Below are 14,358 nucleotides of genomic sequence, written 5' to 3' on the forward strand. Positions count from 1 at the left end.
ATCGTGTGGCCCAGAGAGCTTATATATTCATCCAACGTTAAGTCTAGAACTCACACTCCATTCCAAAGGAGGGAAGGACTCAGTGCCAGTCCAAGTCCCACTTTTCCGGGAGCCTTTCCTGTGTCCTTAGACCCATCCATGCCTCTTTCTTGAAACACTGTATTAGTTGTAATCTTTGCCATAGTCCAATGCTTACTAACATTGTTTCATACTGGAGAAGTCTTGCTAAATTTGGGGGGCCGGTGGCTGTGAGTTGAATTTTTTTCAGGTTATCCCTGTTTCAGGGCAGGAAACCAGAAGAGGTAAAAACCTAGGACCACAGGCTTCTTCTCCCTGACCAAGGGAGTCAGTCACTCCATCCCCAACAGGTGCCACCTTGGCTTTACGAGTTACTATTGCATTATCTGGTAAAAGCCTTCCTGTTATTCCTGTCCTCCTTTGTCATTCCCTTTAAAACTCCATGCAGATGGTTCCAGACAATGCAAAATATCCCTAAAGAAAGTAATTACGACTGCATTGTCACTAACTTGGGTTTGGCACAAGAGGAAAGATCGCCAAGTTTCCAACCCTGCTTCTGCTTTCCAGTAGCCTCCTCCCAGTGTGGCACCAACCAACAAGACACCCAAAGTCGACTCGCAGCTTTCCCTGCACCCTAACACTTGGGGCTAGAAAGAATGCATTGCCACACAGCAGGCACACTCAGACATGCCTGTGTCATCACCAAGTCAAAGGCAACATATATTTCAGGAGAATTTACAAGGCAGAAAGCACCCTCTAATTTAACAAAAAAGCAAGTGGACTGGGTGTTTCCTTTCTCCTCCAAAGCTAGGACAGAAGCTTTTCTCATATTAAAGAGCCAGAACCCACCCAACCTGATTGTCTCCTCTCAGTCAAGGAGTACATCATCGTCAGCATGAGGGTAGACTGAGTCCCAGAAGAGGCAACAAGAAGAAGCTGTTGTCTCTGCCCCCATCACCTCTCCAGGATATGGGAGTGTGAGGGGGTGGTCAGCTGACTGCTTCAAGAACAAGCAGGGCAGTGGTCTGTTCCACATCCCCTGGGAATCTGAATATCACTTCACACCATGATTTACTACAGAAACAGAGCTGGGACCAGCAGAGACAGACCTAAAATACAATGGAAAAGTCTTCAAGTACAGGTCTTAAATGTAGGAAATTCTCTTAAGTCACACTCCCAATTTCAGCTCACTCCACACTAGTGAGGCTTGAGCTATGGTTCTGCTCAAATCCTTATTTCTCAGCTACTTCCTGCACCTGCCCCTAAGGTGCAATGTGAAGGACGCTGACCTAAGGCAAGAGTTCCAGGTGATAATCACAGTTTTTCCTGCTCCTCCTCTGATGGCAATCCCCTCAAATTTTGTCTCAAGTGTGGTTATGTTTGGTGCAGTGCTTCCCCAGGGACGCATGCACAGTCTGGTCAAGGAGAAGGAACTAGAGACAAAGGGTGACTCCTTGTCCTCTTCCTCCCTGGCACTGTCCACATCTCTCTATAGCTCATCTACCACGTCTTTAGAAGGCAGGTACCCAGAACTGTCCTTCAGAGGCCATGGAATTAGCTCAGTCTGTCTCGAAAGATTGATAGTGAAGAGCAAGTTCATTTTCTTTTTTTTGGGGTAATTTCCAATCTATTATAAACTCCAACTTTTTAACACAAAAATAAATTACTCGAAAAGAGTCTGAAGTAAAAGACATGTGAAATAGAAGAACAATTTTTTTGTTCTTAGATCCAACAGTTATAAAATCAGGTTGGCATATTGCTATAAAGGTTTCTAAACACTTAGTCTCAACTTCTTACTTATTCCCAGACCAGCACAGGTGTGAGTAGCCCTGCTCTAATGGAAGGCCTTTCCTACTTACTTAACCACCTAAACCCTTGAACCTCTGGTCTATGCAAGATGGGAGAACAGGCAGCATTTCAGCAGGCTAACCATGCCTCCCCTCTGTATATTCCAGGGATTTATTCCCAATCCTTCCTTAGGTTCCAGCACTACCTCTACCATTAGAATAGTGCTGACTTCCTCAGGAGGGGCTCTGTCTGCACTTCTCACTAGAATCTGGAGGTACCTAACCCCAAAGCACCTTGGAGAGCAATGAGGAAACCATATGAGAAGGAACAAGCAAATGGGCAGGTCACTGTCTCAGGCCATCCTGTGTAGAACCGATGGGAATTTTGAAAAGCACCCCCAGAACGTGTGAAAGGTCTGAGAATTGTTATCACTGGGGCTGGTAAGTCATGGCCCACCAAGGCTCACAGTCATGCAAGTGCAGCTGCTGATTATTCAAAAACCTGTTGCTGGAGCCAGGCAGGGAGCAGTCCCTAACTGACTACAGAAAGAAGAGGACAATCTTCTCTGTAGCATTCAGGAGGGCCTGGGAATTAAGTGGGAGGAAATGGTGACCCAGTTTAAATACTTTCTTTACTTCCAGAAGAAGCAAAGAACTCTCAGTGCCTACCATAAAAAAGGACTGATTGCACATTAGGAACAAAATTGGGTGTGATCACCTTTTAGCAGGAGGAAGCTGGAGAGTGAGGTAGGAAATACAGGGTGGGGAATAGGACTCCATTTCCTTGCAAAAATTTTAAAAACAGCTTTATTGGTGTGTAACTGACACCCAATATAATTTGCATATTTACAATGCATAACTCAACCAGCTTTGACATACATACACACTTATGAAACCATTGCCACAATCATAATAATAATGAGCAGACCCATCACAACCCAAAGTTTTCTGGTACCCTTTTCTAACCCCTGCCTCCTACTTCTTCCCTTCCCACCTACGAGGCAACCACTTTCGGTCACTATAGTTTACATTTTCTAGAATTTTGTGTAAGTGGAATCACAGGGTATATACTGTTTGCTCTGATTTCTTTCAGCAAAATTATTTTGAGATTTATTCAGGTGGTTGTATCTATCACATTGTTCATTCTTTCTTACTGCTGAGTAATCTTCCACTGAGAAGCAATTTTACATCAAAAACTAGGTTAGCCCATGACTAAGATTTTGAGATGTTAAGGGAAATTTATGAAGATGTGGGGTTTCCCCTAGAGTTGAGTTTGTTGCACCTATCTTGGGAAATAAACCTTTTTTGCTTCAAAATTAAGGAGGACAACAAAGAAAAATTAGGCATTTGTAATTCTTAAATGATAAAAAGGATTTTGTAATACCCAAGGTCTATGGGCTGTGAGGAGTTAGGAAGAAAGAACCGGAGAAACCAGGAATCATCACTGCTACCCAAGATACTTCTCAGCCTTCCTGATTTTCAATTCCTGATTCAGTTTATTTCTTCCCTTGTGGTAGGAAATAGTTTGGCAAGGATGTTCCCATTAGTTGTGGTTTTGCTTTTGGAGTCACCAAAAAGGAAGACTATTCTACAGTCACAATTAACATTAGCCATTCATTCACTCGCTGAACATTTCTTAGGTGTCTTCTTCTGCTAGACATCAGACTGGAGATAGAGAAACAGTCCAAAGACTTATAAGAAGACTTGGTTTCTGCTTTCACAGAGTTGTAGGGTGTGCAGGCTTCCCAGCTGGTTATTTTATGACAAATTCCTTCACAGTAAACAAGGGATCAGAGATGACAAATAGGTCAACATGGTGATTGGGGCTGAGCTGCTGCCACCATGGAGACATGACTGAATGTGGACATGGCAGCAAAGGAAGAGTTCTGATTCATAGATTATCAGCACAGCGTCCCATTGACAGTGACAGAGAATGCAACCCCTGCTGCCTCATACAGGGTAGTGAGGAAGATGGAAAGATATAGTGGGAATATGGAACATGTCTCCTGGCCCCATCCCCAAATGTGTCTTAGACAAGCACATTATCATTTGTCCTACCAAAACATAAAGAACCTATTTTTCTAAATAGGTGACAGTGTTCTAACAGAAGCTTTCATAAAAAAGCAGACCGGGTATTTGCTCCCAATCCTTCTGTCATAGAGTTATCCTAAAAGAACACAAATGGAATACAGCAGGATACAAAGCTGAATGAGTAAGGTGATGGTTACAGTTAAACAACCAACCTATTCCTTGGAAGGGAGGAGTGTAATGGGGAAATGCCCAAGGAAAACATCCAAAAAGTTGAAAAACCACTTGTTTGTGTCTTCTTGAAATTTTCTTTGGTGAGTATTTTGCTATGACATTTTTGAAGAACTACTTTGAAACATACTCTTCATGGAAAGTCATGGGTTCTCAGCCAAAGGAAACCAAAGTCAACATTCTGAATCTGCCCGTAGTCTGAGAGAAGCCTGGCCATGGCGGGACTCCAGGGAAAGCAGTGACAGAGGAGGGGTGAGACCTTGTGGGAGGATTTTTGCCAGCCTGACTCTTCACCCTCTTCACCCTCAGATGCAGAGAGCCAAGAAGGGGTGCAGCCGAAGTGGGACTGCAGTGCATCTGGAGAGCAGTGCAGAGGGGGGCATTAGCATGCAGACAGCCTCAGAAGAGCCAGGACCAACAAGGCCAGGACCTGACTGGTGATCATGAGAAAGTAACTTGATGGGTCTTCAAGATCCTTGCTTATAAAAGGAAAAAGCAAGTCTGGATAACCTCTAAGCTCCTTTTAAACTCTAAATATGTAGGAATCCAAGTTGTATGGTTCACTTCAACATTTATCCATGGTAGACCTTGGCTGTACCTGAAGAAGCCCTGTGGGTCAACCACCACCAACGTCCTCTTTGATTTAGCACACATCAATGAAAAACCATTGAACACCTGTTACTAAATGTATAGTGACATGTATTTTCCAGAAAAGGAGTTCTACAAAAGCAGTCCCTGATTAGAGCAAGGGCTAAGAGAGCAAATCCACTTCTTTGATAATGTGACAATCCATGTGGTTAGGAACACAGGAAAAGGGATTTACCAGGAGTCATGGAATGGAAATTGACCCATAGCTCAATGGGGAGAGGCCAAGGCACTAAGAACATGCCTGCTGCCTTCATGGGCACTGCTGTTGGAAGAGGTGGCCTCAACTTACTCCCAGAACCATCTCCACTTACCACTCTTGACTCAAGTGAGAGGTAAGTTGTTGTCTATTGGTGAGGAATGTGACAACTCACGCACAGATGGGTGGAGCAGGAAGCCGAGGGAAGGTCAGAGAGAAAACAAAGGGGTTTCCTGTGATGAGTCACTGCCTTCTGGGAAACAATTTCAGAAGTCATTACATCCCCAGCACCTGTCCAAGGCTTGCATTTTGTACTGAAAAAAAAAAAAAAATGTGGCAAACGAAGCATTGAACCACATCTGAGAGCCCACAGGCCACGTACATGGCTGAAATCTGGGAGAAAGCCAGGCCAGGTCAGGCACATGTGACAATTTGCACATCACCCACCAGTCTCTCCAAGCAGAGAGATTGTGGGTGGGCTGAAGATGTTCAATTCAAATCACCTTTTTCTTTAAATGGAGCAAACATTATACTGTTCTTTCCTCTGATAGTCACAGATTGGATTTTCAGATAAAGGGTTTTCTTCCTTTTTTTTCCTATTGCCTTGTGACTAAAGGCAATGATGGAGTAGTGGGCGTGGTACATAAACAATGAATCTTGGAACACTGAAAAAATAAAATTATATTTTAAAAAATCAAAGGGGACACCTGGGTGGCACAGTTGGTTAAGCTGTGCCTTCGGCTCAGTGGCAGTGTCCTGTGGCTTGAGTCCCACATCGGGCTCCTTGCTCAGTGGGGAGCATGCTTCTCTCTCTGACTCTGCCTGCCACGCTGCCTGTTTGTGCATGTGTACGTGCTCGCTCTCTCTCTCTCTCCCTGACAAATAAATAAATAAATAAATTCCTTAAAAAAATAAAAACTTAAAAAATCAAAGATTCTAAATGTAACAAGCTTGCTGAATCTAGAAAGAAAACAAATTTGACTAATTCTGGAATGGAAATTGTTGGACTCCACATGGGATAAATTCCTTTCCTTGGTTTATGCTGAACTGAAAACAAAAACCAACATTTATTTCCTCACACATTAAAAGGATGAGGTTTATATGTAGCAGGGTAAAAAAGACATAGGTCTCAGGTCGCTCCTGGATAGCATATATAATAAAACTAAGAGAGTAAACTAAGACACAAGAAGACATGGAAGCCAGAATTCGAGGATCCAACTTGGGAGAGAGGTGGAGGAAAGTTCCAGGGTGATGGTGAGAAGAACACGTAGCAGTCCTGGAGAGCTACCTGTCCTGATAGGGGATGGGAGACAGGAGCCTCTTAAGAGGGCTCTATCAGGGAATAAATAAATAAATAATGTTTGCACATAGATTGAGATGTGGTTAGCAGTTATGTGAAAGAGCTCGGTATAGAAAACCAAGCAACTAAGCAAATTAAAGCAAAAATAAGTTAAGTATTAACTCCAGGCACAAAGAATTTGATAAAACAGAAAGCACACTCCTAGTACCCTATATGGCTCAGCCTTAGTGATATTTACATACCTGTAGAAATGTGATTACTGAATAGTCATTTAATCCACATTACCAAACAGTGTTATGACCATATTTGGAGAAAGGGAGGAAGGAAAGAGTGAGGGACATGGGGGACACAATGTAAGAAACCAAACCATCATCTCATACAGAGGAAATCAATGCATAATATCTAAACCTGAAGCCTAAAAAATAGCATTATAAGCTTGCTATTTAGAAAGCTCTAAGATTTAGAAGTACTCACCTCTGGAGTGGAATCAAATGTGGGGTAGGAGGAACATGGTAAATATTTCTCAACATTAGAGTTGTAGTACTAGCTTAACTTTTTCAATCATGTACATATATTACTTTGGTTAAAAAAGTTTTTTTTTTTCAGATTTTATTTTTTATTTGAAAAAGAGAGAGTGCATGAGGGAGAGGGAGAAGCAGACTCCCTGCAGAACACAGAACCCAACATGGGACTCCAGGATCATGACCTGAGCCAAAGGCAGACACTTAACTAACTGAGCCACCCAGGTGCCCCCCACCCCCTGCAAAAAAAAATAAAAATAAAAATTTAAGGATTTAGTCTAGGGGTACCACCTAGGTGGCTCAGTCAGTTAAGTATCAAATCTTGATTTCAGTTCAGGTCATGATCTCAGGTTCCTGGGACGGAGCCCCAGTAGGACTTAATTTAAAATCACAAAACTAAATCAATTTCTTGTGCTCAGTGCAGGGACAGCTTGCCCTTCTCCCTCTCCCCCTCTATCTAGCTCTAAAATAATTTTTTTTTTAAAAAAGAGTTTAGTCTAAAGGCTCTTTTATTCCCCCTCTTTGGGTCAAGGCAAAAAAAAAGGGAAGAAAAAGGAAAAAAGCGTGTTATAGAAAAGACAAGTAGTATGAAGCCATATTGATAATAACATCTATTGTATGCACAGAAAAGAATGCAAGATGACATACATCAAGGTGTTCACAGTGATCATCTCTAAGTGGTAGAATTATAATTTTTTCTTTACTACTATTACCTATATTTTATTCTATCTTAATATATTTAATAACATTTAGCAAGGATCATATATTGCCTCCATAAGGAAGAAAAACGAATAAAACCATTAAAACTAAAAAGAGAAGGAAAAGAGGAAGAATGGAAGAAGTAGGTAGGGTCACTAGATTCGAGTTGAGAAATCAGGCCCTACCTCTTCCTAGGTTTTTCCTCTATTTGGCATGTTTTTATCCTTTTGGGTCTTAAAGATTTCCCAGTTTTAAAACAAGGGTATTTCTACCTGCTCTGTCTCCCTAGAGAGATTATTGCAAAAAGTATCCAAATCAGCCCAGTTGTAAAGCACATTATTAAATGTGGTAGATATGGTAAGAGCCATGGGAAGAACATGCAAAATGAGGGGCTCCTTGTACTTCACACAGTCCTCAGTGGTGCCACTGCCCCTCCTCCCTTAGAGATGTTCACTCAGAGCTTCCTCAGCCCACCTCAGGGACATCCCTCAGAAGCTCAGAAGCTCCTTCCTGGGAGAGCTGGCTAGAGGATGAAATTCAAGGACACCTCCTTTGGGCTTCTCCTCCTTTCTTTACCTTCAGGGGCAGCCTTGCAAAATCACATCCTCTATCCTTGCCCTTTTCAGAAATCTTCCATTTTCCAGGATACACGGATTTGCCCTCATTCCTCACCAGGCCCATTCCCCCCAAACATTCCCATTCCTCCTCCCACCAGGACCTATCCCAGTTGGACGCTGCCACACTGGTGTTTTGCACAGGGCCTAAGAGAGGGCCTCAAAGGGGGGCTCCTCCTAAGACCTCTACCCAAATAAGGACATCTTAGTCCTGAGGACTTTCCTCTCAGAACTAGGTTGCTTTGAAAGGTCCAGGATTCAGGCCCAGGATCCAGAAGAGACTTAAAAGTCTACAGGAAGGAGGTGAGTGTATTTAACGATTTCTATCTAAAGCCTTGGAAGACAGGCAGTAGCCCTTCAGACAAACTGTAAAATCTGTACCATCAACCTGTGCTCTGACTTGATGTTGACCATCAAAACCACCTACCCTGCACTGATAAACTTCTTGGTATCAGTGAATCCTGAATTAGGAGTTGTTAGAGGATCCATTGTCCAGTTTCATCTCTACCTCTGACTAGCCAGCCAAGAGATCTTGACGAATCATTAACCTCTCCCAGGTTCAGTTTCCTTATCTATAAAATGATTTGGTTCCTTTATTGCTTCTAAAGTTGCCTCTTACTCTGTCATCTACTCTCGCATTTTGCTTTCCCTGTTATCTTTGTAGCTCTCAGCCCTATTGCCCAGTCTCCTATAGAGGCAAAATCAACATGCCCCTGAGGAAAAAGGGAGTTGCGCTGCCTCTACCTCCTGGACTCCCAGACACCAAGGCTCTCCACTTCCCCCACAGAGTCCTGCCTTAGCCTGCCATCCTCCAAGGGCAAGCTAGCTGGAAATACGAGTCATTAACACATGGAGGACCAGGCATCCAGCTGCCATCAGGCCCCTGACAGAATAATGAGATTTTTTTTTTGTAATATCAAGGACCTTCTCTTTACATAGAAATGATTACAGAGAGCTACTTCGATTTTTAAAATTTAATCCTCAAACTGTTGAGGTTACAAACTTGAAAAATTTAGGTCTCCCTTAAACTTTTAAGTTCAATTTGGAGGTATTATTGGTCTTCATAAATACATCAAGTGTTAATCACATTTAAGAGGTTTTTAATTAATGCTTGATTCCATTTACAAATTCAGTTTACAAAACTAACTCAAACATTTTACGCCACATTTATATTTTAAAATTTAATATATAAGTGATATATATTTAATATTTAAATTATATTATAAATACATTTGCTGCAGTTACATAATATACTATAAATATATTCAATATTAATATGTAACATGACATACTTAATCTTTTATAAGGACATCAAACATCTAAAAATCTCTTAAAGCTCTAATAAAATAAACTTTAAAGCATGACAAATTTTCCAGTCTCTCAAATATTCCAATACTGATGGTAATTTTAGAATGTCTTTTAATTTAAAATCACATAACTAAATCAATTTCTTAATCCCATTATTTAAAATAGTCAAAAAAATGACCATTACTCTCTTGGGCCAATTTCCTGTAAATATTGCAAATACTTCAAATACCAAAGGTACACAAATTAATAGAACTATTCTGAGTTTGATGGTTCTCTTAAACATTTCTACATTTACTTACATATCTTTGCAAGAGGAAAACTGCTAAGCCAAGGTCCATATTTATTTACATTAGGGTAGTACAGTCTGTGCGTTAGCACAAATGTGTGACGACACTGTACCATAAATGATGGACTTGGCGGCAATATGGCGGGTCAGTATGGGTTCATCAGTTATAACAAACATACCACTCTGGTGGGGGAGGTTGATGATGATGGAGGCTATTTATGCGTGTGGACAGGGCAGCTGTGAGCCATCTCCGTACCTACCCCTCAATTTTGCTGCTCTAAAACTGAACACAAAACTGCTCTAACAAATTAAGTCTTCATTTAAAAAAACAAAACAAAACAAAAAACACAAAAAAAACAACAAAAACAAAAAAAACTACTTACCCTCTAAGAAACAATGTCGGATTAAATAGTCTGAGCCCCCTTGCAGCTGGAATAGGTTTGCCAACAACCAGAGGCCACTGGGGGTGACCCCACAGATCGTGGCTCTGTGTCGAAGCCTATTTCTGAGTTGCCTCGTCTCACATCCCACCTCCCCCAAATTCAGGTAACTCCTCACCCGGGTCTCTTCTCTCCATGTGTTGAGCTTCAACCAGACTATTTGCTGGCCCATTCTATCCTGAACTTTTTTTCTTACTCATTTTTTTAGCCTTTACAGATTTTTTACCTTTAGAGATATTTCAGTGTCCTCCTGCCCACCCCCCACTCCATAGAATTCCTTACAGTTTTGTCCAACTCCGTTTTCCCAGTTTCAAGATCATGTCACTGACGCCTGGAAGAAGGTGGGGTAGGTAGAGCGTATTGAAATTTCTGGATGGCTTTCACCTTCCTCTCTATACTGATGGAAACAAACAGAGAATGTATCACTGTCCCTGACTTCTCTTTCCATAGTGGGGCCACCTCTGTCACTTCTCATCCGCCTGATCTCAGGCTTCTTCTGGTAGAGCCCTGCAGGCCCATTGGGTCTAGGCACCCCAGGGTCAGTTCAACAAACAGGCTGATGAGGTTGGCAAGGTATTTTGCTTTTTAAATATTTTTTTACTCCTTCTCTCTCTCTCATATGCACATGCATCCACACACCCTAGGTGCGAGTGTGAGTGCACACACAGCTCTGTACAACTGACCCTCTGTGGCCCAGAGCACAGGCTCTGTGATCATGCCCATCAACTCCCACCAGGCTGGGGAATTCCAACTTGAAATCCCTAAGCAGGCTAATTCTATCATATTCTTCAGCTGTTGAAAATGCAGCTGCCTAACCTATTTCCTTTTCAGTCTTCTTTTGTTGTAGGCGCTCTTACTTGAATACCAAATAGGTTTCTCCACCAGGGCACACAAGTGGAATGACTAGTTTAGAACAGACCATTTTCAAGTTAAGGGGAATAACTCAATAAAATTGATGGGACAAGTCTCCCTCTTCTGACCAAGAGGGGTCCATGGTGCAGAAATGTAGTACGAGAAAAAGACGCTGGACATAAAGTCGGACAAATCATTCTCTAATCCAATTTCTGCTACAAACTGTGCATCTTGGACCCAAACTGTGTGAGCCCTGGTTCCTCCACTTGTGACATCACCTACATGGCTACAGGGGCAACTAACAAGGATGTTTCCAAGATTACATTTTAAAACATGTAAAACATTTGAATCTCTTCTTTGGGTGGTTACCAGGATTCTATCATGCTCCTGGTTTTCTACCCGCCTCACTGAGGTCCCCCTCAGTCTTTGCTAGTTCCTCCTCACGCCCCAGCTTCTGAAGATTGGGTTCAAGCCTTAGACTTCTGCTTTCCATATCTATTTACTGCTTTGGTGATTTTAACCAGTCACATGGTTTTTTACACTGTCTGTAGGCCAATGAGTTGTACATCCTATCTCTATCCCAGAACTCCTCCCTAAACTCCAGACTCATATGTCCCCCCGTCTACTTATCATCTCAGCATAGGTGACACATAGGCATCTCCAACTACACATTCCAACCCCATTCTCCTACAGTCTTTCCTTATTCAGTAAATGGTAATTCCATCCTTCCAGTTGATTGGCTCCAAAATTGTGTATTCATCCATGACTCATCTTTTTCATACCTCCTATCCATTCCATCAGCAACTCCTGGAATGGAGTTGTATCTTCAAAACATATCCTGAAACACACTGTTTTTCACCACCTCAGCTGCTGCCATCCTGACACAAGCCAACAACATATCTTACCTTGACTCTTGCTATAGTTTCCTAAGTAGTCTCCTTGGTTCTGGCCTTGCCCCTTCCAGCCTCCCCAGTCTGTTTTTCACACAGCAGATACAGTGATCCTGTTAAAATACAAATTAGATCATGTTATTCCTCTTCATAATACTGCCCAACTTCTACTCCTCACATTCAGAGAATCACACTTACTAAAATACGGTGATCCGGGTTGCCCGGGTGGCTCAGTCAATTAAGCATCTGACTCTTGGTTTCTGCTCAGGTGGTTATCTCAGGGTCACGGGACAGAGCCCTGTCTAGGGCTCCACATTCATCGGGGAGTCTGCTTGGGATTCTCTCTCCCTCTCGCTCTGCTCCTCCCCACCAACCCCAGTGCATATGCTCTCTCTAATAAATAAATAAATCTTTAAATAAAATAAAATTTTTTTAATTTGCAAATCAGTGTCTGCTTCATAGGGTTGTTATGAGGATTGGGAATCACTATATGCGAAGCATTTAGAACTGATACTCACTGAGTGTTTACTGCATAGCAAGCCCTGCCCTACATACTTTATATATAAACTCATTATATATCAGCTCATTAATCCTCATAAGAATTCTGGGGTATGTACTCTTATTATACCCATTGTACAGCTGAGGAAGTCCTATTACAGAGAGGTTAAAACCTCTCCCAAGGTCACACAGCTAGTGAGTGGCAGAACTGGGTTTCCACTTCAGACAGTGGGCCACCAAGGCCTGTGTTATCACCAACCTGCCTAGTCAGGAAGCCTTCTTCCTTGACATATTCTTTATTTTATTTTATTTTATTTTTAAGATTTTACTTTAAGGACTATCTGTAACCAACATGGGACTTGAACTCACAACCTCGTCACATGCTCCAACTCTACCGACTGAGCCAGCCAGGAATCCCAGTGACATACTCTTTAGATGTTGAATAGTATCCCATCATATAGAGGGACCATTAATTGACTTAAGCAATTCCTCATTAAGTCATCTGACGTGATCATTCTTAAGCTTCTCACTTAAGGTAGGAAATTCATGTATTCAACAAATATTATTGAATGACAAAATACTAGGCACCGGGGACACAGCAGTGAACAACCAAAAAAATGGATGTAAAACTTGTCACGTAGATTACATTATTTAGAAGTACTTTTTACAATGGAAGTATCACCAGAGGCCTGATTTGCTTATTGTCTAATTGTTCTTCTCTACTGAGGCGACCAGACTTAGCTTCATTCCTTTAACATATCTCTTGGGCAAGGTAGTCAGCTAACTTCTATGGGAAGAATGAAAATGATTCAGACATGGACCTTGCTCTCAGGTGGTTGTATATTAACATGTGCCTGAGTATCTCTAGGAAGCAGTTCTTGTACAACTTGTTTCTGGGTCTATCCTATACCTTTTCTCATTTGCATACCTGTCATTAAATATCTAAGCTCCCCAAGGTGGAAGAACATTCATGTGGTTTCTTTTTTCTCTTCCCACAGAGCCTAGGAGAGTGCTTTGAAAACAATGGCTTCACAGATCTATGGAGTCCCAAGTTCTAGAAAGAGTCCTCAAAAAACTACTTGGCCACAAATTTGATTCCCCCATTGTTCTGCCTTTATTTAGGCCACATCAACAGAGAGAAGAAGAAAAGAATTAAGATATTGAGCCACCTTTAATGATGATATTTTAATTATTCTCTTTCTGACTTTTAACCTTTTAACCATTTAGCCACTGGGATGGAGGAATCCTGACAATCAACTAGAAGTTCACTTCAAAATACAAAAGATTAATCATCACACACACACACACACACACACAATGCATGCACACGTGCACACACACCCTGCTTAAAAACCTTCAATGATTTCCCATCATTCTTGAAGAAAAAATAGGCAAATCCTCAGCAAGGCCTCCAATGCACAAGGCCCTAAGTGGCCTGGCTGTGCCTACCTCTCCAGCCTGGCCTCACAGGGCACCATAAGTGCTCTTGCTTTCTGTATACTAGCCACAGGGCCTGGCTGTGGTTTTTGAAACAAGCCTGTACCATTCTGCCCCAGGGCTTTTGCACATGCAGTTTCCTCTTCCAAAGAAAGCATTTTTTTCTCCAACCTTCAGATTCAACACAATCATTACTTCCTTAGGCAAGCTTTCACTAGCTCAGGGCCCCAGACTCCACCTGGCATCATAACTTTCTCAAAGCATCCATACCCTTCCTTTAGGCTTTAGGCATCTGTTCATTCAACCCAGTTGTAATTTTACTTGTGTATGTGAAAATATCCATTGATGTTTCTCTCTCCTCCACTAAATTCAATGCTTCATGAGCTCAAGAAGCATTTCTGGTTTTGCTCATCATTATACATCCAAAGCTGAGCACAGCCCTGGAAACCTTTACAGTGATCATTCATTCAACAGATATATAATGAGCACATTCTATGTACACAGTCTTGTTCTATGTGCTGGGAATACAACAGTGAACAAGCCCAAATCCCTGTCTTTCTGGAACTTATATTCTGGTTTTGAAGAAGAGAAAATAAGCAAATAAA

At 41.8% G+C, this 14,358-nt stretch overlaps 1 long non-coding RNA gene across 1 annotated transcript in view; it reads right to left on the minus strand.

Annotated features, from left to right (window-relative positions):
• The window catches only part of LOC131998785 (uncharacterized), a 66,238-nt gene that overhangs the window by 8,276 nt on the left and 43,604 nt on the right, over positions 1-14,358 (minus strand). Inside the window, exon 2 of the long non-coding RNA XR_009398862.1 lies at positions 11,834-11,931. This is a non-coding gene — a long non-coding RNA (uncharacterized LOC131998785). The remainder of the gene's footprint in view (positions 1-11,833; positions 11,932-14,358) is intronic.

Source organism: Mustela nigripes, chromosome 13, assembly GCF_022355385.1.
Source record: "Mustela nigripes isolate SB6536 chromosome 13, MUSNIG.SB6536, whole genome shotgun sequence".
Taxonomy (NCBI): Eukaryota; Metazoa; Chordata; class Mammalia; order Carnivora; family Mustelidae; genus Mustela; species Mustela nigripes.